This window comes from Erinaceus europaeus, chromosome 13 (genome assembly GCF_950295315.1).
Source record: "Erinaceus europaeus chromosome 13, mEriEur2.1, whole genome shotgun sequence".
NCBI classification, from domain to species: domain Eukaryota; kingdom Metazoa; phylum Chordata; class Mammalia; order Eulipotyphla; family Erinaceidae; genus Erinaceus; species Erinaceus europaeus.
Genome location: NC_080174.1, coordinates 2433594 through 2458022, shown reverse-complemented (window position 1 = coordinate 2458022; position 24429 = coordinate 2433594). Strand labels below are relative to the sequence as shown.

Below are 24429 nucleotides of genomic sequence, written 5' to 3'. Positions count from 1 at the left end.
TGTGGTGTGTGTGTGTGTGTGTGAGTGTGTGTGTGTGTGGTGTGTGTGTGTCTGTGTGTGTGTGTGTGAGTGTGTGTGAGTTTGTGAGTGTGTGTGTGTGTGTGTGTGAGTGTGAGTGTGTGTGTGAGTGTGTGTGTGTGTGTGAGTGTGTGTGTGTGAGTGTGTGTGTGTGTGAGTGTGTGTGTGTGTGCACAGTGCTGTCAGAAGCTTCCTGGGCTCTCTCCTTTTCTCTTTTTTCTGTCTTCTTTTCTTCTTTTTAGTCTAGAGAGATAAGAGAGGGAGAAAGAGAGGGAGAGAGGAAGAGAGAGACAGAGAGGAAGAGACAGTAAGAGAGAGAGAGAGGAAGAGAGAGAGAGAGAGAGGGAGAGAGAGAGAGAGGGACTGAGAGAGAATATGAGGCCAAGTCACCACTTGCATGGTGGTCTGGACGGAGGGCGAGGAGCTCACAGGTCCGGCTCTGAACGCCCAGGCCGCCCCCACCTTTCCCAGCCGCACCTGCCGCCACTCCATTTCCTGGGCGCTGCCGCCAGCCCCTCGACACGGTCTCCCCCACCCGGAGCCTTTGCAGCCTCTGGAGCCCGGATGCCAGCCAGGCGCCTTTCTCTCCTGGAAACCTCAGGCCTGTGGTCAGGACCCAGTGACTGGTATCTGTCTCGCCTTTTTCTGTTTGTTGGCCTTTGTTTCTTTGTGTCATGCACATGAACCAGCTCAGGGAGCCATTGTCTTTCTTCTGACTTACTTTGCTAAACACAGTCTCTTGGGCACATCCGTGTTGTCACAGATGGCAGGGCTCTGACTTTTGCAAATAGCAAATCTTGACTCTGCTAAAAGCAAATTCCATCACCTACACACACACACACACACACACACACACACACACACACACACACACACACCCCATCTCTGTTCAGCCCCTAGGCACTGGTATTATGATTTTCTGTAGACTGGCCGCTGAGTGTGGCTTGTATATTTTTACTTCCATATTCTCTGGAGAGGGCCTTAGATAAGAAACTGCTGGAGCGTGGTCCGGGAGGTGGCGCAGTGGATAAAGCATCGGACTCTCAAGCATGAAGTTCTAAGTTCAATCCCTGGCAGCACATGAACCAGATTGATGCCTGGCTCTTTCTCTCTCCTCCTATGTTTCACATTAATAAATAAATTAAAAAAAATCTTTAATAAAAAAAAGAAACTGCTGGAGCATGAGGTAGTCCTGTTTGGTTTTCTGTTTCTTTTCTTTTTTTAACTAATAAGTTTTTTTTTCATTTATTTTTTATTATACTTATTTAATGGATAGAGACATCCAGAAATCAAGAGGGAAGTGGGAGACACCTTCAGCCCTGCTTCACCACTCACAAAGCTTTCCTCCTGCAGGTGGGGACTGGGGGCTCGAACTCAGCTCCTTGCACATTGTAACATGTGCGCTCAGCCTGTGCGCCACCACCTGGCCCCAGTATCCTGTTTGTAACCACTCTGTCTTCTAAAGCAACTGTACCCATTTGCATTCCTGTAAGCAGTGTATTAAGTTCTACTTTCCCCATACCCTGATCAATGTCCACTCCTCCCTCCCCCAGCCCTGCTCAGCTCTGGCTTTGGTTGGGCAGTGGGATTGACCCTGGGACTTTGGAGCCTCAGGACATGAGAGTCTCTTTGCATAACCATTATGCTACCTACCCCCACCTGCTGTTAATAGTTTCTATTTTTACCTCCACCACACAGGTGTGGTTTTTATTTACACTTACCTGATAATAGGTGGTGGTGGTAGACATTTATTTTCAGTTGTTTATTGCCATCTCTGTGTTTTTTTTAATATCAATTTTTATTATTTGCTCCATTTTAATTGTTTATTACAGACATTTGATCTGTGTGTGTGTGTGTGTTTAATTGTTTATTACAGACATTTGATGTGTGTGTGTGTGTGTGTGTGTGTGTGTGAGAAAGGGATTGTGCAAACACAAAATCACAACTCTGGGCCACTATTCCTCCAGAGAGAGGAAGAAACAGGCTTCCCTAGGGCGGCAGGGGGGTTCTGTGCTGCTTCTTGCCAGGGCCCACCACTTACCTGACCCAGCATCTCGCCCCAGTTTTGTTCCCATTTTAGACCCATTATGATTTTTTTTTTTTTTGCCTCCAGGGTTATCGCTGAGGCTCCCTGCTGGGCCTAGAAATCCACTGCTCCTGAAGCCATTTTTTTTTTCTTTTCTGATAGGACAGAGAGACCTTGAGAGAGGAGGGGTGGATGGAAAGGGAGAGACCTGCTTCATTGCTCCAGAAGCTTCATCCCTGCAGGTGGGGAGCGGAGTGGGGTGGGGCTTGAACCCCAGTCCTTGGGTATGCTAATGTGTGTGTGCTTAACCAGCTACACCACTGCCCAGCCCCCAAGCCATTATGTTCTCAGTCTTGCTGGATCTTCATCAGTCATTTTCTGAGAGCTTGAATAAACTGTCCTTTCTATTGACTGTGTTTTCTGCGTCCTCCTAGGAAGACAGTGCAGCTGAGCAGAGAATTCACTGTGGGGTGTGGGGGGGGTCTCCACACACAGGCCCCGATGCAGTTGCCAGGAGCAAGCATTCCAGGCTCCTCCGTGCTGGGGAGCTGGGCCTGTTTGCTTTCCACATTCCAGCCTCAGCGAGGAGGCAGCTGGAATGTTCCTCTTGCTGATGGATCTCCCCTCAACCCCCAGGGCTTTCAGATCAACCAACAAGAGCCCAGTCAAGGGTCAAGGCTGGGCAGAAGGGGCCTGGGGGCCAGGCCAACTTGGGGTCCCTGCCCTCTGGCTGGGGGCCTGTCCCAACCTTCTGGGCACAGACATACTGGAGCCTTTCGTTGACGGCCAAAGATATTGCTTGTTTGTTTTTTAATATTTATTTTATTTATTTATTCCCTTTTGTTGCCCTTGTTGTTTTATTATTGTGGTTATTATTATTGTTGTCATTGTTGAATAGGACAGAGAGAAATGGAGAGAGGAGGGAGAAGACAGAGAGGGGGAGAGAAAGATAGACAGACAGACACCTGCAGACCTGCTTCACCACTTGTGAAGCACTCCCCTGCAGGTGGGGAGCCGGGGCTCCAACCCGGATCCTTACGCAGGTCCTTAAGCTTTGCGCCACCTGTGCTTAACCTGCTACGCTACAGCCTGACTCCCAAGACATTGTTTTTTTTTTTAAGATTTCATTTATTTATTAATGAGAAAGATAAAAGGAGAGAGAGAAAGGACCAGACATCACCCCGGTACATGTGCTGCCGAGGACTGAACTCAGGACCTCATGCTTGAGAGTCCACTGTGCTACCTCCTGGACCATGCTTTTTTTTTTTTAAATGAATAAATTACATGTATTGAAGTATTGAAGTAGCACTGTATTAGAACATTCTGTAAGTGGGGGCCGGGTGGTGGAGCACCAGGTTAAGTTTGGTATGAAGTGCTAGGACCTGACCAAGGCTCTGGGTTCGAGCCTCCAACTTCCCATCTGCAGGGAGATGTTTCACAAGCGGTGAAGCAGGTCTGCAGGTGTCTATCTTTCTCTCTTCCTCTCTATCTCCTTCTCCTCTCTCAGTTTCTCTCTGTCCTATCCAATAACAAATGGAAGAAAGAAATGGCCTCCAGGAGCCGTGGATGTACCCTGCAGGCAGCAAGCCCCAGTGATAACCCTGGAGGCAAACAAAAACAGACACAGAACATTCTATAAGCTACAAGGTTGCAGCATGAGGTAGCAAGATCTCTATACACCGCATGCAGCCTAGTTCCACCTCACGGTTTCCTGGGTCGATAAACCCCATCTCGGAAAGAGACGGCCAAGTGAGGCTTCCGCAGTCCTGCAGCCGCCTTGCCGACATCCTGCCATTCTAACACCACAAGAACACACGTGCCGTATTTGCCTTTCCACTGCCCTGGTTCATTTGGGCTTCTCACTGACCAGGAAAGAAAGGATTTGCAGGGGAAAGTTGGGTGATAGCGCAGCGGATTAAGCACAGGTGGCGCGAAGTTTAAGTGTTGGGAAATTGTGCGGATGTGGTTGAGCTCCGGAGGGCTCACAAAACACCCTGCATTCCTGACACTGTGGCCTATCTGCATAATCATTGTCTTGCCTGAAAGATCCCCACCCATTCCATTCCTTTGATCTGTCTTCTTTCTACCCTCCAGACCCTCCCTGCCTGCAGGGTAATATTAATCCCACCAGTTAAAATCCTCACAACAGTTGCTAAGGAAGTTTCTACCTGCCCAGACCCTTTTGCCTTTCTCTGCCCCTTTCCTAGCCATTTCCGTTTCGACTTGCCACTTTCAGGCCTGCCCTTTAAAAGCCTTGGCTCTCTGATCAATAAAGATATTGCATTGCCTTGCGCCACGTGTTTGGTTCCTGTGTCATCTCCCTCGTGTTGCTGAGTGAGCGTCAGCCCAGGCTGGCTCTGGTCGAGTTCTCTCCAACCCAGAGAGCATGCGCCCAGGAAGAGGCATCCCCATGCTAGCCCGGCATTTTGCCTTTCCACTGCCCAGGTTCATTTGGGTTTCTCACTGATCAGGAAAGAAAGGATTTGCAGGAGGAAGTCAGGTGGTAGCACAGTGGGTTAAGCACAGATGGCACAAAGTGCAAGGATCTTGGTTTGAGCCCCCAGCTCCCCACCTGCAGGGGAGTCCCTTCACAGGTGGTGAAGCAGGTCTGCAGGTGTCTGTCTTTCTCTCCCCTCTCTGTCTTCCCCTCTCTTTGTCTTTCTCTCCCCCTCTCTGTCTTCCCCTCTCTCTGTCTTTCTCTCTGTCCTATCCAACAACATGATGACATCAATAACAACAACTACAACAATAAAACAACAAGGGCAATAAAAGGGAATAAATAAATAAATAAACAATTTTTTTTTAAAAAAAGCATCTGTGGAGACAGGCCAGGTGCTCCTGACCCGTGGCCCCACCTCAACTCTGAAGTTCCCAGGATGTCGCATCTTGGGGCAGCTGGGGTGTGGCAGATGTGTGCTAATCTGTGTGCTAATCTGTGTTCTTAAACCACACTTTCAAGGCCCACACACTCACTGAGAGACTCTCTTTGTCTCTCTTACTCTCTCCCTCTCTGTCTCTCTCTACTCTCTGTCTCTCTCTCACTCTCTCTCCTTCTCTGTCTCTCTCTCTTACTTTCTCTCCCTCTCCATCTCTCTCTGTCTCTCTCTCTTACTTTCTCTCCCTCTCCATCTCTCTCTGTCTCTCTCTCTTACTTTCTCTCCCTCTCCATCTCTCTCTGTCTCTCTCTCTTACTTTCTCTCCCTCTCCATCTCTCTCTGTCTCTCTCTCTTACTTTCTCTCCCTCTCCATCTCTCTCTGTCTCTCTCTCTTACTTTCTCTCCCTCTCCATCTCTCTCTGTCTCTCTCTCTTACTTTCTCTCCCTCTCCATCTCTCTCTGTCTCTCTCTCTTACTTTCTCTCCCTCTCCATCTCTCTCTGTCTCTCTCTCTTACTTTCTCTCCCTCTCCATCTCTCTCTGTCTCTCTCTCTTACTTTCTCTCCCTCTCCATCTCTCTCTGTCTCTCTCTCTTACTTTCTCTCCCTCTCCATCTCTCTCTGTCTCTCTCTCTTACTTTCTCTCCCTCTCCATCTCTCTCTGTCTCTCTCTCTTACTTTCTCTCCCTCTCCATCTCTCTCTGTCTCTCTCTCTTACTTTCTCTCCCTCTCCATCTCTCTCTGTCTCTCTCTTACTCTGTGTCTCTGTCTCTCTCTTTCTCTGTGTCTGTCTCTGTCTCTCTTTCTCTTATGTTCTAACATGGGAATGTTCTCCGTTTTCCCAAATAAAGTTTAAAATTCCTGAAAATCAAACTCTCTCCTCAGTTCTTTATTGAGATGACGTGTGACGAACCTCTTTAATGTTGGGGAAGCCAATGTTGGTCCCCCTTCTCGCCTCCACCTGTATTTTGGATGTAGGTGTAGTGCGGCACGCACTGAAGTATCATTCCACGCATTCCCAGGGTGCTCAGTGTTCTAAGTGAGTGCAGCCTCAACTAGTTTTCCCTTTACTGGGGGTTTTTTGGTTGACAGTCACAGTAAAATCCAGTCATTGGATCGTGTATCATACTGCTCAGTTTTCCACCACACACTCTAGCCCCCACCAGGTCTTCCTCCACCGTCCTGTTCCAGGACCTGAACTCCCTCCCCACCCCAAGTCCTTCACTTGGGTGCAGCACACCAGCTACAGTCCAGGTTCTGCTTTATGTTTCCCCTTCTGGTCTTATTTCTCCACTTCTGTGTCTGGGATCACCCCACGTACAGCTTTCTCTTTCTGAGAGCCTTGACTTTTAAAAATAGATACACCAAGTGCTAAAAATATTGTCAGGGGGGAACGAGGCTTTTTCTTTTCTCTGCCAAGAGCCATTTGGATGTTTATAACCTCATTCTTGGGTCTTATGAAAATTATCAACTTAAAAATGAACACTTACTGTCACTGTGGGAAAGACTCCTAGATTCCTGGTTCATCCTGAGAAACATTTAGTGCATTTAGTGCCAGGCTGAAGGTTCCCAGCCCCTGAGATAAACAACTGTAATCTCGGGGAGGAGCTAAAAGAGTCACAAAGATGCCTGAGCAGTGGTGTGGGGCACCCCAAGCCTTTCTGCTCCTCCATCCTCACTCACCTGTTCTGATTTCTCCACCTCTGTCCCTGAGTGAGACCATCCCATCTTCATCCTGCTCTTTCAGGCTGATCTCACTTCACAGGATGCCTTCAAGCTCCACCCAAGATGAGAAGAAGGTGGATTTTTTATTCTTAACAGCTGAGTAGTATTCCACTGTGAACATATACCACAATTTTATTTTATTTCTTTATTGGAGGATTAATGTTTTACAGTCAACAGTAAATACAATAGTTTGTACATGCATAAAATTTCTCAGGGTTTTTTAAATTTCTTTATTGGGGAATTAATGTTTTACATTCAACAATAAATACAGTAGTTTCTACATACATAACATTGTTTAGTTTTCCATATTACAACGCAACCCCCACTATGTCCTCTGCCATCATGTTCCAGGACCTTAACTCTCCCCACCCCACACACACCCCAGAGTCTTTTACTTTGGTGCAATACATCAACTTCATATACCACAAACTTAAAAAACATTATTTATTCATTTATTGAATACAGACAGAAACAGATAGAACGGGGGAATAAAGAGAGGAGGGCAGAGGTAGACAGCATGTTTCTGCTAACAGATTCTCCTGCCTGAGGCTCCAAAGTCCCAGGTTCAACTCCCCTCACCACCACAAGCCAGAGCTGAGCAGTGTCCTGGTTAAAAAAACAAAATAAACATAAAAGCAGAACTAAACCTAATTTTAGGGGGGGGGACAAAAACTATTTTCTGTAATAGTACAAATAAAATTTTGTTTTAGGATGATGTTTTACCTGTTTTATTTTCTTTTTTTTTCCCCACTGTGGGATTTTTCATCGCTGGCCATTGACTGGATGGACATTTTGTTGTCAAAGGGGAGAGAGGGAGGGAGAGGAGAGAGACAATGTTCCCTGTGTGAAGCCTGGGCACTCAGACCCGGGTCTTCACGCATGGTGACATGTGTGTGTACTCTACCAGTCCTCTGTGTTATTTTTCTTTTATTTTATCGGTGACACAGCAACTGTCTTGTGCTATTAAATGAAGAAAGAGCTTGTTGCAATAATTTTTATCTTTCTGTGAATTAAAAAAAGTCAAATTTTTTCTAGGCAGAGAGCAGTATGGAAATGGTCACATGCCAGCCCCTCAGCGATCTCTCTGCACAGTGAGATAACGGAGCCCTCCCCAGGCTTCAAGGAAAGTCTGCTTTTCTTTGTTTTCTGAGACATGCCTTGCTCGAGTCGTCGTGGAAACACAACCCGGGCCATATTCAATAAAAAACACTAAAGCAAGGAAGGTCGCTGTGTGTTTGAACAGCGTGAAGCTCAAGTCCATCCCAGTGGGACGAGTTCTCACCATTTCTGTAGTGACTAAGGCGTGTCAGTAATTTCAGATCTGCCTCCCACAAAGTTCTATTCCAGTTTCACCCCCGGGCCCTCAGTCAGCACTAAATCCTTTCCCAATATCGTCCATTCCCCACCCCACAGCCCCTCTGAGAACTGACTTGAGGCATCTCCATGCTCCTTGGGTGGGTGGGGCAGCTCTCATCTCTCAGCACAAAAGCTGGATTTGCTGCGGAGAACGTGCTCCCAGAGACTCCCCACTGCTGGAACGTCCTAGCACTGTTCACACATGGCTAATGTCAAGGTGTCTCAGGGCTGAGAGAGAATCACTCAGTCACCAAGCAGTTGGTCTGGAGAGACATAACCAGGCACCCCAAGACAGGGCAGTGCCAGGTGTGGGACTCAGAGCAGAACTCAGGCAGAGCATTTATTGGTGAAACCACAAGCACCAGGAAGATCAAAGATGTTTCCAGGGTCAAGGCACAGATAACCTTCAAGGTGGGGGAGGCGTCAAGAAGGCATTAGACCTAATGACAGTAGTCTTTGTCTGATGCCATGAGCCAGATGCCCCCAATACTTGTCTATTCCCAGGTCACTCTATGCACAAGCCCCAAGCCCTTCTGGAAGCAGGCCAAATATAGAGTTACAGATAAATGCATATATATATTTTCCCTTTTGTTGCCCTTGTTTTTTTTATTGTTGTTGTAGTTATTATTGTTGTTGTTGATGTTGTTGTTGTTGGACAGGACAGAGAGAAATGGAGAGAGGAGGGGAGACAGAGAGGGGGAGAGAAAAACAGACACCTGCAGACCTGCTTCACCGCCTGTGTAGCGACTCCTCTGCAGGTGGGGAGCTGGGGGCTCGAACCGGGATCCTTACGCCAGTCCTTGAGCTTGGCGCCACGTGTGCTTAACCCGCTGCACAAACGCCTGACTCCCAATGAATGCGGGTTTTTTTTTTTGTTTTGTTTTGCATCAGCTCCAGGCCTGTGGGCTGATAGTTAACTAATTTTTTTTCTTTATTGGGGGGATTAATGTTTCATAGTCAACAGTAAATACAGTAGTTTGTACATGCATAACATTTCTCAGTTTTCCACATAACAATTTGACCCCCACTAGGTCCTCCTCTGCCATCATGTTCCAGGACCTGAAACCTCCCCCATCAACCCACCCCAGAGCCCTTTACTTTGGTGCAAGACACCAACTCCTGTCCAGGTTCTGCTTAGTGTTTTCCCTTCTGATCTTGTCCCATCTTGGAGGGAGCTTGATGAAATCATGTTAAGTGAGATAAGTCAGAAAGAGCAGGATGACTATGGGGTCACCTCACTCACAGGCAGAAGCTGAAAGACAGTTAACTCTTGGGGGGAGCTGGAGGAAGGAGCCTGGAGCCTTTCCTACCAGACAGCCTCCCTCCTGTGATCTTGGTCAAAGGAATCAATCACCTGCTGATAGTCAGCCAGGTGTGTGTTGCCAGCGTGGAGGCTTAGAGAAAGTCAATAGGATTCTGAACATCAAAGATGAGGAAGTCTGGGATCAGGAAACTTCTTCAACATTCACATTCTTGAAGGCCAAGGTTGAAAACTAGGGAGCTGTTACCACAGCCTTGCAGGTGAGGATGTTGCAGAGAGGGGTAGATGGGGAGTGTGTGGATCACCTCCCAGTCCCCTGCTATTGTCCCCAGAGCCTAGCGAGCTCACCTGCTTGTCCTCAGGCACAAAGGGTGGTGACCTCCCTCAGCCCCAGGCAGACACACCATTTCTAAAAGGGGCGGGCTTCTGAGAGGAAGTGCTCTGCATGGCGGCTGCCACACTGTGGGCCCGTCCTTATTCTTCCAGGAACAGAGAGGTGAGAGGGAGAACTGGTAGGTGTGCAGGCAGGTGGGTTTCTTGTGGGGAAGAGACTCAAACCATGTCCACCTGAGGAACCCCAGAAATGCGTTTCTTTTTTTTTTTATAAATAGATTCTTTAAATTTTTTATTTATTATTGGATAGAGACAGAGAAATTGAGGTGGGGAGACAGAGATAGATGACAGATGATAGATAGATGATAGATTGATAAATAGGTGATAGATAGATGATAGATTGTTAGATATATAGATAGACAGACAGACATAAATAGATGATAGATAGACAGATAGATATGATAGATAAATAGATAGATAGATAGATGATAGACAGATAGATGATAGATAGATGATTGATAGACAGATGATAGACAGACAGACAGATGATAGACAGACAGACAGATGATAGACAGACAGACAGATGATAGATAGACAGACAGACAGATAGATAGATGATAGACAGATAGATAGATGATAGACAGACAGATGATAGATAGACAGACAGATAGATGATAAATAGATGATAGACAGACAGATACATAGATGATAGATAGATAGATAGATAGACAGACAAACAGATAGATAGATAGACAGACAGACAGACAGACAGACAACGTCCACACCCCTGCTTCACCACTTGTGAACATTTTTCCCTGCAGGTGGGGACCAGGGGCTTGAACCTGCATTCTTGAGCACTGTAATGTGAGCACTTAACCCCCCAAATTTGTCTCTTTACAATGACCACCTTCAAAGAAACTTTGTGATGTTAGTACAACCTGAAAAGTTCATGTTGCAAAGCATTGGCCACTTTCATCATTAACTGTTTTACAAGCTATGATTTAGAATCAGGTAAAGAAATATTGATAACATATCTAGTGTTCTTCCTGCCATTTATCCCATTCTTTCATTCATTCATTTCTTATTTGTGGCTAACAGCAGGTTGCAAGATTGTGAGAAGACAGGGCCTAGCTCTACACAACACCCACCACCAGAGTTCTGTGCCCCTGCCTCCCACTTCCCACAATAAACTAGCCATCAAACTGGCTCAAAGTCTTAGAAACGGACTTTTTTTTTCTCCCAAGTTCATGTGTATCAGATCTCCAGATTCCACATATGAGTGAAACCATCTGGTAGTTGTTGTCTTTCATCTTTTGACTTATTTCAATAAGCACCATCACCTCTAGCTCAATTCATTTTTGTCCCAAGTGACACAATCTCATCTTTTTTTTTTTTTTTTTTTGCCTTCAGGGATATCTCTGGAGCTCAGTGCCGGCACTGTGAATCCAAAGCTCCTGGAGGCCATTTTTTCCATTTTATTGGGTAGGACAGAGAGAAACTGAGAGGAGGGAAAGATAGAAAGGGAGAGAGACAGAGACACCTGCAGCCCTGCTTCTCTGCTGGTGAAGTGTCCCCCTGCAGGTGGGGGACCAGGGGCTTGAACCCGGGCCCTTGTGCAGGTCCTTGCATGTAGCACTGCGTGCACTGGACTGGGTGCACCGCTGCTGGGCACCCAGCCTTCCCTTCTGTCTGCAGCGAATGGTCTCACGTTCTCCTTCATGCGTCAACAGCGTCTCGTCCTCTGCCTTCACCGGGATCAAAAGCTAGAAATGCCCGGCAGACTGGGTACAGGCCCGGGTTTTCCTCCGTGTCTGCGACTCTCTTTTCTCTCCTCCCCAGTGGAAGCATTTTGACTTTTATGGAACAGTGCTTTTTAAAAAATATTGATTTGTTTATTTTGGATAGAGATTGACAGAAAGTAAGATGGAAGGAGGAGATAGAGAGACAGAGAGACACCTGCAGCCCTGCTTCACCACCCGTGAAGCTTTCCCCCTGCAGGTGGGGTCTGGAGGTTTGAACCTGGGTCCTTGTGCGCTGTAATGTGGGTGCTTAACCAGGTGCCCCACCTCCTGGCCCCAACACACTCTACTTTTTATAATAGCAGTAATCACCTATTACATTTATGACAGCAACTTATGATTTACTTATGTTGATTGCATCTATTCACCTATATTTTAATTATATATTATTTGCTTTTTTGTGTGACTCCACTGGCCAGTTTTCAGCTTTGAGTCTGTCTTCACTGATAATCTAGATCTGATTTATTCCTGTGGTGTCGTGCACTACCACAGAAACACATCTTCCCATGTCTAACTGATTATTTTCTTGGCCAAAAAAAAAAAAAAACTGAAATATTTGTTTGATAGGCCAAGAGCTGAATTTGAAGACACTCGACAAATGTTCCCAGCTGACCAGCCAGAAGAGACACCCTGGTTCGCTCCTGCTGACTGAATCCTGGTACTCTCACCCCACAGCGTTAGTTTTCATTCCCTTATTCTTGCCGACTTTGGATTACCACAAGGCTCACACCTTTCCCCACCGCTCAGGTGTAGCCCAACCCACACTGTTAGGGATTCACACAAATGCTCAAAGACCGGTGAGTGCTGTGGTGCAGGCTGGGCTCCTGGGAAGCGGGCAGCTCCTTCTCCAGCGGCTGACCCCTCCACAGCACCCTGCTCTTCACTCAGTGCTCTGCTGTCTGCAACGTGGGTGTGATGAAATCCACTCTCCAAAAAGGGAGTCTGCGCTGTGTTTGTAATGAATGTGTCCTGTCACAGCGCTCCTCAGACTTCACTGCGGTCCTGTGTGCGGGTCTGTCATTGCTACCACAGGCCGGGGAGGCCACAGAGGCTGTGTGGCAGTTTCACTGAGAGGAAATGGCTAGTCAGTTCTGGAACCAAAACTGGAAGCAAGGGGAGAACTCTGGTTCCTGCCCTGGTTTTAATTCCCTCGGAAGACAGACTGTGCTCAGCAATTAATCATTACACTCCTCTCTCCTTCAGATGACAGGTGTGGCTTAACCCCTCCATAGTTTTGTGGCCTCTGGAAGATAGAAATTTAAAAAAAAAAAAAAAAAAGCAATTTAACTTCTCAATGCAACACAAAGAGACTGAGCATTCATGGGGCTTATTTTTATAATTTGGTTTCTTGAAATGTTCGCACAGAGAGCTGTGCTGTCAGTAAACACACTGGTAGGATTGCTTTTTCTGTTATTCCCATTCTTTTTTATTTTCTGTCTTTCTTTCTTTTTTGGTATTTTGTCTTATCAACAGCTACTTAGCACTATTTTCTTTTTTGAAATTTTGTATTAGTGATTTAATAATGATGAACAAGATTGTAAGATCACAGGGGCACAATCCCACACAGTTCCCACCAACAGAGTTCCCTGTCCCATCCCCTCCATTGGAAGCTTCCCTGTTCTTTATCCCTCTGGGAGCAGGGACCCAAATTCTTTATGGGGAGCATAAGGTGGGAGCTCTGGCTTCTGTCACTGCTTCTCCGCTGGACATGGGTGTTGGCAGGTGGATCCACACCCCCAGCCTGTGTCTGTCTGTCCCTAGTGGGGCAGGGCTCTGGGGAGGGGAGGCTCCAGGACACATTGGTATTATTCTGTGTCTTAAACATTATTTCATGAATCTGTAAGAGTCCAGCCGTGAACACTTCTGGAAATCCACTGCCATGCAAGACCGAATTTTTCTGCTACCTTAGGAGATGTTGGGGGTTTCACCAGCACACCACAGCCTTGATTGTACTGCTTCTCCCCCTGGTGCAGGTTCTGTGCGGGGCCGTCAGGTCTGTGAGCTGACCCCGGGGGTGTACGCACTGCCCAAATAGTTCTCAGGCAGCTTCCAGGCGGCTGGTCCAGAGTCACAAGACAACAGAAACTAAGGAGCACATGGCTGGCTCTGGATGGTGCCGCCGGCTTGGGAAGGAATAGATGAGTGACCTCACCCCTCACCCGACTGGTATAGACTAGACACACCACACCGAGAGGTGACATTGTTTCTCTCTCTTTTTTTTTTTTTTAATTTGTGATTAGTAGTAGGTTACAAGATTGTCAGAGTACAGGGGTGCTTTTAAAACTGTGCAATATATCCGTTGACTGCAAGAACCAGAGACATTCTGAGATTTTACTCTATACTCAGTAGCAGCTTGTCTGTAACAGTTTTACTAAAATAGCTACGTGACTCATGGGCTAGAAGCAGAAGACTTTGTTTTCCCCACAGGGTACTGGAACTGGAACCAGATTCACATCTCATGCCCTGGGTCCCTCGGGCCGCCGGTTCCTTCCTTCCCAGGACAGACTGAGAAAGGTCAAGTGGCTCTTGCTTATGTAGTGAAGCTCTGAGATTAGCTTCCTGAGATGTGTTTTTTCTAATCACTTTCGTGGGGTTAGTGGCTCACAGTGCGACTGCTGGCAGGTGAGTCGAGTTTCTCAGATTCCTGCCGTAGATGTGAGCTCAGCGCACTCAGCCCTGACAGTCCACCGCAGCACGCCACAACCAGAGGCAAGTTCTAGCTTGTACTTCCTGCCTCTATTCTTGTTTCTTCCTTTTCCCTAAGAGTCAGACGACTACTTCTCCTTCTCTTTCTGGCTGACCTCACGTCACATGATTCCTTCAAGCTCCGTCCAAGAGGAGGTGAAGAAAGTGAATTTATCGTTCTCTTTTTTTAAAAAAAACTTTTTATTTGTTGCTGGTGGTCGGCTACCAGATTGTAAGGGAGCAGCGTCTAGCCGCACACCACACACCCCAGAGCTGTCTCCACCCTCCCAGGGAGACCCACCAGCCTTCTCACACGTCTTACAGTTGCTTGCTTCTGGTTTTTGTGTTTGTTTGTTTCTTTTCTTTTTGGCAAGTTCATGTGAGTCAGATCTCTAGATTTCACATAAACTTCCTCTCTCTCGATAGCTGAGCAGGGCAAAGTGGCCGCCGGGCTCAGGGGCTCGGCCAGGGAGGGTGGACGCAGCACCTTCAGCCTCTCTGCAGGGTGACCTCAGCCACTGTCTCCAGAGCTGCTGCCTCCACCATCAGCTGCCACAGGCCGAATGTGCCCCTGTGGGATTAGCTGCTCTGTGAGAGAAGCTGTCCTCTCCCAGCAGCCCTTACTGCAGGAACCTTTCTGCAAGACCCTCGCACCTTGCACCAAAACGTCGTAAAGAGCCAAGAATGACTGTTTGCAGTGACCCAGGTTAGCAGTCTCCTGCCAGAGGAGGAGGGGAGACAGCCCCAGGGTGTCTGCTTTCATGTTTAAGAAGCCCGGCTTGTAAGGGGGCATATTCAGTGTGAGTGTGAGTGTGTGTGAGTGTGTGTGAGTGTGTGTGAGTGTGTGTGTGTGTGTATGAGTGTGTGTGTGAGTGTGTGAATGAGTGTGTGTGTGAGTGTGTGTGTGAGAATGAATGAGTGTGTGTGTGTGTGTGAATGTGTGTGTGTGTGTGTGAGTGTGTGAATGAGTGTGAGTGTGTGTGTGAGAGTGAATGAGTGTGTGTGTGAGTGTGTGAATGTGTGTGAATGAGTGTGAGTGTGTGTGTGAGAGTGAATGAGTGTGTGTGTGTGTGAATGTGTGTGTGTGTGAGTGTGTGAATGAGTGTGAGTGTGTGTGTGAGAGTGAATGAGTGTGTGTGTGAGTGTGTGAATGTGTGTGAATGAGTGTGAGTGTGTGTGTGAGAGTGAATGAGTGTGTGTGTGTGTGTGAATGTGTGTGTGAGTGTGTGAATGAGTGTGAGTGTGTGTGAGAGTGAGTGAGTGTGTGTGAGTGTGTGAATGTGTGTGTGAGTGTGTGTGTGAGTGTGTGAATGAGTGTGAGTGTGTGTGTGAGAGTGAATGAGTGTGTGTGTGAGTGTGTGAATGTGTGTGAGTGTGTATGTGTGTGAGAGTGAATGAGTGTGTGTGTGAGTGTGTGTGTGTGAGAGTGAATGAGTGTGTGTGAGTGTGTGAATGTGTGTGAGTGTGTGTGTGAATGAGTGTGTGTGAATGTGTGTCAGTGTGTGAATGTGTGAGTATGTGAGTGTGAATGAGTGTGTGTGTGAGTGTGTGTGTGAGTGAATGAGTGTGTGTGAGTGTGTGAATGTGTGTGTGAGTGTGTGTGTGAGTGAATGAGTGTGTGTGAGTGTGTGAATGTGTGTGTGTGAGTGAATGAGTGTGTGAATGTGTATGTGAATGAGTGTGAGTGTGTGTGTGAGTGAATTTATGTGTGTGTGTGTGAGTGAGTATGTGAATGTGTGTGAGTGTGTGTGTGTTTGTGTGAGTGTGTGTATGTGTGTGTGAGTGTGCTTGAGTGTGTTTAAGCCACAGGCCACAGAGGACAGAGAAATCTCAGTGCCACTTAAATTACTACAAAGACTCTGATCTTATCATGCCCCTCCTTTGCTGGAACAATATATTTTCAGACTGCTAAAAAAAAAAGCCATGTAATCTGCTGTGTGGTGTCACCCACCTCTTAGCTTATCTGGGCCTGGCTGTTGGAGACAAAAGCACCACAGCATGACCTTGCCTGCTCAGCGCCTGACCTTCCTATCTAATCAGGCCCTGTCTCCACACCAAGCCATCCAGAGACAGCACCCAGGCCTCCCCCGGCACCCAGGGGCTCTTGCGTCCTGCTCAGTGGCCTGCCAGCTCTCCTCAGTCACCCACCCTGCTGCTCTGGTGCAGGGCCGGGGGGTCCGAGGGGGCCGGGGGGGGGGCAGGTGATCTGGATGTTCTTTCAGTTGGAAGCGACTGGGATGCCTTTGGGTCTGTCATAAAATGTCATGAATTCACGCTGAGTCCCTGCGGTCAGTGACTCTCTGGATGTGGCCGGCTTCCAGCTCCGCCGTGTGAGCAGGGCTAGGGCAGGCAGGCCGGCCGGCCTGCGGTCCTCAGTACAAGCTCACACACACCACACACACAGCCCTGCTTGTGTACACAGAAGCGCAGGCAGGTGTGTACAGCAGTGCACACACGCATACGTAGACACATGTGGGCATACACACAGACACACACACCTACGGGGACACGAACATTCATACAGGCACGTGCAGAACACAGCTGTATGCATGAGCACATGTGTGTGATCATGCACGTAAGCCCACAGATCTGGAATGCATGTAAGCCCACAGTTCCATGCACACACACGTGGACATACATGTAATCCCACAGCTTCACACATGTGTGTGGGCATATATGTAAGTCCACAGTTCCATGCACATACATGCTGCCGACATGTATGTAAGCCCACAGCTCCACACATGTGTGTGGGCATACATGTAAGCCCACAGCTTTACACACACATGTGTGGGCATGTATGTAAGCCCACTGCTCCATGCACACACATGTGGACATGCATGTCAGACCACAGCTCCATACCATGTGCTGTACATTCAAACATTTGAAAGTACACGCACACAGCCATGTCACACGTGTGATCTCTAAATGCTGGTTTCAGAGTCATTCTGAACAGGTCCTGGTGTGGCCGCAGACTGCGGTGGTGTCTCAGAATCCAGAAAGGCCCAGCGTCACGTCCACAGAATTAAGGCTCCCTATATTCAAAGTGACATCAAAGAACCTGGGTTTTTCCTCTCTCGGTGACTTTGGAATCGAAATTGCTCCGCGGGCAAAGTAATAGACTTTTCTGTCAGCCTGGAGGCTCAGCCGGGAGCTGTGGATCAAGCTGTTTTCTTTCAGGTTCTGACACTGTCATGGAGAATAACAATTCCACCGCAGGGGCTCATGCCCAGCAGAGAGGTGCCTCCCAGCCACCCCTCCCCCTGCCACAGCCACCCTGCGCCTCACTCTAGCTCTTTCTACAGCCCTCCGGCAGTCGCTTCTGCCTCCCTTCTTCTTAGATTGCCCAGCTGGAATTAGGGCATTCAGTGAGGGGGCAGAGAACGTCTCTGCCCTGGTGGCTGGCGGCACTAGGAGCCCGGCTGGGACCTGCCCCGTGCAAGGCCTGTGAGTTACACCTGTGCTGTCTCCCTGCCCGGATTCCCCCGGCTGACCGACAGCCCTGTGAGCTAGACACACACACACACACACACACACACACACACACACACACACGCCCTGCCGCCCCCCTGCTACGATTCGAGTGAGGGGCTTTGTGCTGGAGCCTCTGAGCCTGCCCAGCCCAGATCTCTTGGCTGCCCAAGTACAAGGTCTCCTGAACAGGGTGCCACCCTGTGCTTCTGCTGCCTCTACCTGCCCCGCCAGCTCTAGTAGCCTGCGGTCTTGGAGCCGGGGGTCCCGGCCTTCTGGGCAGATGTGGGCATCCTGGCAAGGTGGACCGTGCAGGCCCTCTGGCTGCTCATCAGGGCTACCTAGGTGAGCACTCATGTCACTATGCACAAGGACCTGGGTTCAAGGCCCTGCTCCCCACCTCCTAGGCAGAAGCTTCAGTAGTGGTGAAGCAGTTTTCTCTTGGTATCTCCCCATCTCTGGCTTTCCTTCCTTCTTAATCTCTGTCTCTAACCAAGATAAATAAATCATTTTTATTACATTTTCTTTATTTTATTTTTATTTTATTATTTTTTTTATTTAAGAAAGGATTAATTAACAAAACCATAGGGTAGGAGGGGTACAACTCCACACAATTCCCACCACCCAATCTCCATATCCCACCCCCTCCCCTGACAGCTTTCCCATTCTCTATCCCTCTGGGAGCATGGACCCAGGGTCGTTGAGGGTTGCAGAAGGTAGAAGGTCTGGCTTCTGTAATTGCTTCCCCGCTGAACATGGGCGTTGACTGGTCAGTCCATACTCCCAGTCTGTCTCTCTCTTTCCCTAGTAAGGTGTGTCTCTGGGGAAGCGGAGCTCCAGGACACATTGGTGGGGTCTTCAGTCCAGGGAAGCCTGGCCGGCATCCTGATGGCATCTGGCACCTGGTGGCTGAAAAGAGAGTTAACATACGAAGCCAAACAAATTGTTGAGCAATCATGGACCCAAAGGTTGGAATAGTGGAGAGGAAGTGTTGGGGGGGGTACTTACAGCAAACTCTAGTGTACTTCTGCTTTCAGACATATATTTTGCAGTAGTTTACGGATACGTGTGAACATAAGCTCTCTCTCACAGAAACTGGTGTATATCTAGGTTTTGGGACTTTGTTAGAAAGTGAATCACCTGAGATGAAATTAGAGTATACTATGAAAGGAAAGGTCTCACCAGAGTAATGAAGCTGAAGGGTTGTCATTCCACACGTGAAGTCTCTGGACACAGTCTGAAGTGAAGCATGTTGAGGTGGCAATCGTTGCCTTGGTTAGGTTGTGATCGGTGGACGCAATATTATTTGGTATGGATTGGGAGAGGCATACGGGAAAGTGGGCCCTATCCAAGGGTTCCAGGACTGGGGGAAGTAGGGACTCTATAGTGGAGATGTGAGGTTCCTGCTGTCTTAGGGTTCCAAAAGACAATTGATAGTTAATGTTATCATCACATTATTTGGTAATTGGGTTAACTTTGAAAAGTCCTTTTGTTAGGGTTTGCGGTACAGTACCCAGTATCTTGTATATAGCTGTGCTACATACATTTTCTTTTTAAATAAGTACTCTCTTTTTAATTGAGGAGGTTAATGCTTTGCAGTACAGTCACTGATGCATAATTACATTTTTTTTTCTGTCTTTCTTTGTTTAGGGGGCCTTCCGGTAGAGACCGGGAGACCTGCTAGGCAAATTCTAACAGAGCTGTAACACTACATAATTACAATCTCACTATGCACCAGAGCCCAAGGCTCTCATCCGCCCTCCTGCCCCTACCGCCTCCAAGTTTTTTGCTTGGGTGTAGGGCACCATGTCCAGTCCACGTTTCACTTCGTGTTCTCCCAGCCTGCCCCTATTTATCACGTAAATAATATTGTTTAAAGCCGATAACAGAGCAGCTTTGCATCTGACGTGGGGTAGACAGAACTCTGGCTGCAGGTGGAGAGCCGTGGATGACACGGAAAGGAAAGGAGTGCCACCTTCCAACCTGAGCTATAGGGAGTGTGAAGAGGCCAACAGGTGAAACGAGGGTCCAGCCAGCTGACAGCTTCCAGGTGAGCTGGGGTCAAGCTGGGATCTCAGACCATGGACCCAGCAGGCCCAGCAAGACCCAGCAGGACCCAGCAGGAGCCAGCAGGAGCCACCAGGACCCAGCAAGACCCAGCAGGACCCAGCAGGAGCCACCAGGACCCAGCAAGACCCAGCAGGACCCAGCAGGAGCCACCAGGACCCAGCAAGACCCAGAAGGACCCAGCAGGACCCAGCAGGATCCAGCAGGACCCACCAGGAGCCAGCAAGACCCAGCAGGATCCAGCAGGAGCCACCAGGACCCAGCAAGACCCAGCAGGACCCAGCAGGAGCCACCAGGACCCAGCAGGACCCAGCAAGACCCAGCAGGACCCAGCAGGACCCACCAGGACCCACCAGGACCCTGCAGGACCCATCAGGACCCACCAGGAGCCACCAGGACCCAGCAGGACACAGCAGGACCCACCAGGACCCAGTCACCTGATGAGGACAAGGAGCTTCTCACACTGGGAGGCAACAGAGGTTCAGTCTCCTCTCCTCTCCTCCTCTCTCCCCTCTTCTACCTTCCCCTCCTCTCCTCTCCTCTCCTCTCCCCTCCTCTCTTCTACTCTCCCATCCTCTCCTTTTCCCTTGTTTTTTATTCCTTTGTGTCGGGGTGAGAACTCAACCGGAGCCAACCTGGGCTGCTGCTTACTCAGCGACGTGGGAGAGGAACCAGGAACTCGTGGCTGAGCTGGAACGCAATGCAATAATGCCTTTATTGATCAGAAACAACACCTTTATATCTTCTGAAACGGAAGTGGCAGGTCGGCAAAGGAAATGGCTAGGAGAGGGGGTAGAGAGACAAAAAAAGAGTGCGAAGGTAGCAAGCTGCCATCTAATCAGTGGGATTAAACCAATGCCCTGTAGGCAGGGCGGGTCTGAGGCAAAACAGTGATTCTGTAAATAGACCACAGCGTCCAGCAATGCAGGAGACCTGGCATAATGACAAACACTTTGTTTTTTCTTGCCAGCAGTGACATCACTGTAGCTTAGTGCTTGCATGATAAATCCACCACTCCCAGTGGCCATTTTTCCTTCCTTCCTTCCTTCCTTCCTTCCTTCCTTCCTTCCTTCCTTCCTTCCCTCCTTCCTTTCTATCTTTTTTCTCTCTTTCTTTCTCTTTCCTCTTATTAGATAGAACTGAGAGACACTGAGGGGGGAGGCAGAAGGAGAGGAACATGGACCAAAAGACACCTGCACCTTTGCTTTGTCATATGTGAAACTTCTCTTCTGAAGGAGGCAGGGGGAGGGCAGGGCTCGAATCTGAGTCATGGAGCATGGTAACATGTCATTTCAGACATGAACAGAAGTGGGCGCACCCTCCTCCCTCGACCCCCACAAGGATTATGACAAGAGTCATAGGTAAGGGCCATTTTATTTATTTATTTAGTGATTTAGTAGTGATTATCAAGACTGTAAGATCACAGGGTCCAATCCCACACAATTCCACCACCAGAGTTTTGTGTCCCATCCCCTCCATTGGAAGCTTCCCTGTTCTTTATCCCTCTGGGAGTCTGGACCCAAATTCTCTATGGGGAGTAGAAGGTGGGAGTTCTGGCTTCTGTCATTGCTTCTCCACTGGACATGGGTGTTGGCAGGTGGATCCACACCCCCAGCCTGTCTCTGTCTTTCCCTAGTGGGGTCAGGAAGAAGCATTACAGTACAGACAAGCCAGAGCTTTTGAACACACTAGTCAGGCTGCGGGGCTGGGTCCCCAAAGTCTGCCGCTGGAAGTTCTGTTGGCGTTTATGTTCATAGGAAATGTTTCTTCAACACATGCTAAGAACAATACAGGAGGGGAGCCCGGCAGTAGCGCAGCGGTATAAGCGCATGTGGCACAAAGCGCAAGGACCGGCATGAGGATCCTGCTTCGAGCCCCCAGCTCCCCACCTGCAGGGGAGTCGCTTCACAGGCGGTGAAGCAGGTCTGCAGGTGTCTGTCTTTCTTTCCCCCTCTCTGTCTTCCCCTCCTCTCTCCATTTCTCTCTGTCCTGTCCAGCAACAACCACAACAAGAATAACTACAACAATAAAACAACAAGGGCAACAAAAGGGAATAAATAAGTAACTTGATTTAAAAAAAGGAAGAGGAGGAGGAGGAGGAGGAGGAGAAGGAGAGTAGTACAGGATGGGGAGACGCCAGAGGACAAACACCCAGGGCTCCGGGGCTTTGTGCTATGGGGACAGAGAGTGTGAACAGTGTCCCTGGATGCTCAGTGGGCAGAGCAGCTGTCAGTCTGCGCCACGAGGAAGGGCTGGTCTCCCTCAAGGAGCTGATGTATCACTCCAGAGACCCTCGGGGACAGCGGGGCACCAAGGTGGTGGAGAAGCCCCCAGGACACCCCAAAGGCCAGCTCTGCAGAGGACGCCCCGTTTTCCTGCCCAAGCTGGGAATCTTGCCAGCGGCGTTCAAAGCCTGGAGCTTGCTGATGCAGGAATGTGTTCTCCCTGGTGTTGGGTTTCAGAGGGAGACCCATTCTGGACATCCCCAGGGAACTGCTCATCTGGAGTTCATCTCACAATTGCCACACGTCACCGCTGAGAACTAAGTGCCTTGTGAGTGCAGGTGTTACAGCGCATAAGGACCCAGGTTCAAGCTCCCCGTTTCCAATGGCGGGGCCGGGGTGTAGGGGAGCGTCTGAGTAGTGAGGTAGTGCTGTGGGTGTCTCTCTCTCTTTTCTTTTGTAATGTTTTCAATTATCTTTATTTGTTTATTGAATAGAGACAGCCAGAAAATGAGAGGAAGGAGAAGATAGAGAGGGAGAGAGACAGAGAGATACCTACAGACCTGCGTCACCACTCGTGAAGTATTCCCCCTGCAGGTGGGGACTGGGGATTTGAACCCAGATCCTTGTGTATTGTCTGAAAAACTCTTCACGGCTCTTCCAAACCTGGCCGCCGACCTAGAAAAGCCCTTCCCCTGTGCTTCCTCTTTACGGAAAGGCCACGTGCCCACAGTGGTTTTAAATGAAACTCGCAAACATTAAGCACTTTTGGTATTTCCTTGTTTTTTCTCAGTGAGCAAACTTGCTTTGCTCCAAAAATATCCTCGTGGTCCTTCCTTCCTCCTTCCAAGTCAGATTCAACAGAGAACTCCCAGCAAGACTGGAGTCACATTCCTACTCAAAGTCATTCTCTCTTCACCTGCAATTTGCATTTAAGTCTTTGTCCAGGATTTTCTTTCTTTTTGGTTAAAATATTTATTTATTTATTTATTTATTTATTTATGACAGGGACAGAGAGAAAATGAGAAGAGAAGAGGAGAGAGAGAAGAGAGAGGGGCTGGGTGGTGGCACCCCCAGTTAAGTTCACACAGAACTAAGCACAAGGAACTCACTCAAGGAGCCAGGTTTGAGCCCCTGGCTCCTCTCCTGCAGGGAGGATGCTTCATGAGCAGTGATGCCTGTCTGTAGGTGTTTGCCTTTCTCTCTCTCTCTCCCATCTCAATTTCTTTCTATCCTGTCAAATAAAATGGAAAAATAGCTACCAGGGGCAGTGGATTTGTAGTGCAGGTACCAAGCCCCAGTGGTAACTCTGGAAAGAGAAACAGAAGGGGCTGGAAGGTGGCACACCTGGTTGAGTATACAGGTTACAATACACAAGGATCTGGGTTCAAATCCCCAGTCCCCACCTGCAGGGAGGATACTTCACGACCTGCAGCGGTGATGCAGGTCTGTAGGTGTCTCTCTGTCTCTCTCGCTCTCTATCTCATGCTTAAATTTTATTTTAACTTTACCGTGGGCTGTAAAGCCAGAGACTACTCTGCGTAAACATCTTTACTTTTATTTACGTTTGATTCTGAAAGATACAATGTTTAGCAGTTAGGTAGCCAGTGATCTTGAAAAAAACAAACACGTATCTTGAACCTTTGTCTTCGTGACTGTGGCAACCTCACTGATGTCTTCGCTGCGACCTGGTTTCAGTTGTGTTTCATACAAATCGTTTTCCTGAACTTTCATCATCATGCTTCGTCATACAAACGAACAGTGTTTGAAAGCAAGCCTAAGAATTGTTCACATCTTAGATTTATAAGAGATGAATCTTGTCTCTGCACAGGAAAGAGGTCGATTCTCTGTGTGAACTGGTCTCTCATAGGTGCTGTGGGACCAGCCCCCCTTTCACAAGATCAAAAGGTGCTTCCAAAGGAAGGTGTGCTGTTAATTATTACTTCTTTGAAAAATTAAAAAAAAAAAAAAACTTTCAAAAAGAAAGAAAGAAAGTAAACCTGAAAAGAAAAAAAAAAAGCTTTGAGTTGATATGTTCCCAGCTTGCCAACTACAAGCTTCTAGTCCTTGCTGGGCCCTCTGGTTGCTGGCCAGTCCCCGGCTCCCCAAAGCTGCAGGTGGGGTCCGGACCCTCCCCTGCCAGATCTGGTCCCCAGAGGCTCCGGCAGGGGGCTCTGTCCCCTCGCTCTGTCTCTCAAGGGCGTGAGGGGTCAAGCAGTAGAAGCTCACCAAATACCTATGTGGAAGTGTCATGGGGCCCAGGAGGACACAGAATCCCGGGAGCATGGTCAGGCCCCAAGAATGTGGCCGTGTTGGAAATCTGTGCTCAGACTTTTATTCTTAGGCTGTATCGTGTGTACATCCTCAAGTAGAGCCTGGGGCCTCGGAATGGGAGGGAGGCAGAGGCCCAGAGCGCAGAGTTTTGTAAAGTAATGATCCCAAGGGCAGCCGGGCTTCTGTTGGAAAGATTAAGAAGACTTTGGGAGACTATAGAGCAGTTTAAAGCTCAGGTACGCCGCTGGCCCATCACACTCGGGGCTGGAAAGCAAAGACGGTGAAGGTGAGCTGGAAATAAACCACAAACACAACTCTTCC

At 48.5% G+C, this 24429-nt stretch overlaps 1 long non-coding RNA gene and 1 other non-coding gene across 2 annotated transcripts in view; one reads left to right on the top strand and one right to left on the bottom strand.

Moving 5' to 3' along the window:
- Nucleotides 1-24429, top strand: part of LOC107522873 (uncharacterized) — a 725389-nt gene that overhangs the window by 652134 nt on the left and 48826 nt on the right. The window lies entirely within an intron of this gene.
- LOC132532530 (U7 small nuclear RNA) lies at nt 19195-19256 on the bottom strand. The gene has a single exon (XR_009544478.1). It is a non-coding gene; the product is annotated as a U7 small nuclear RNA (small nuclear RNA).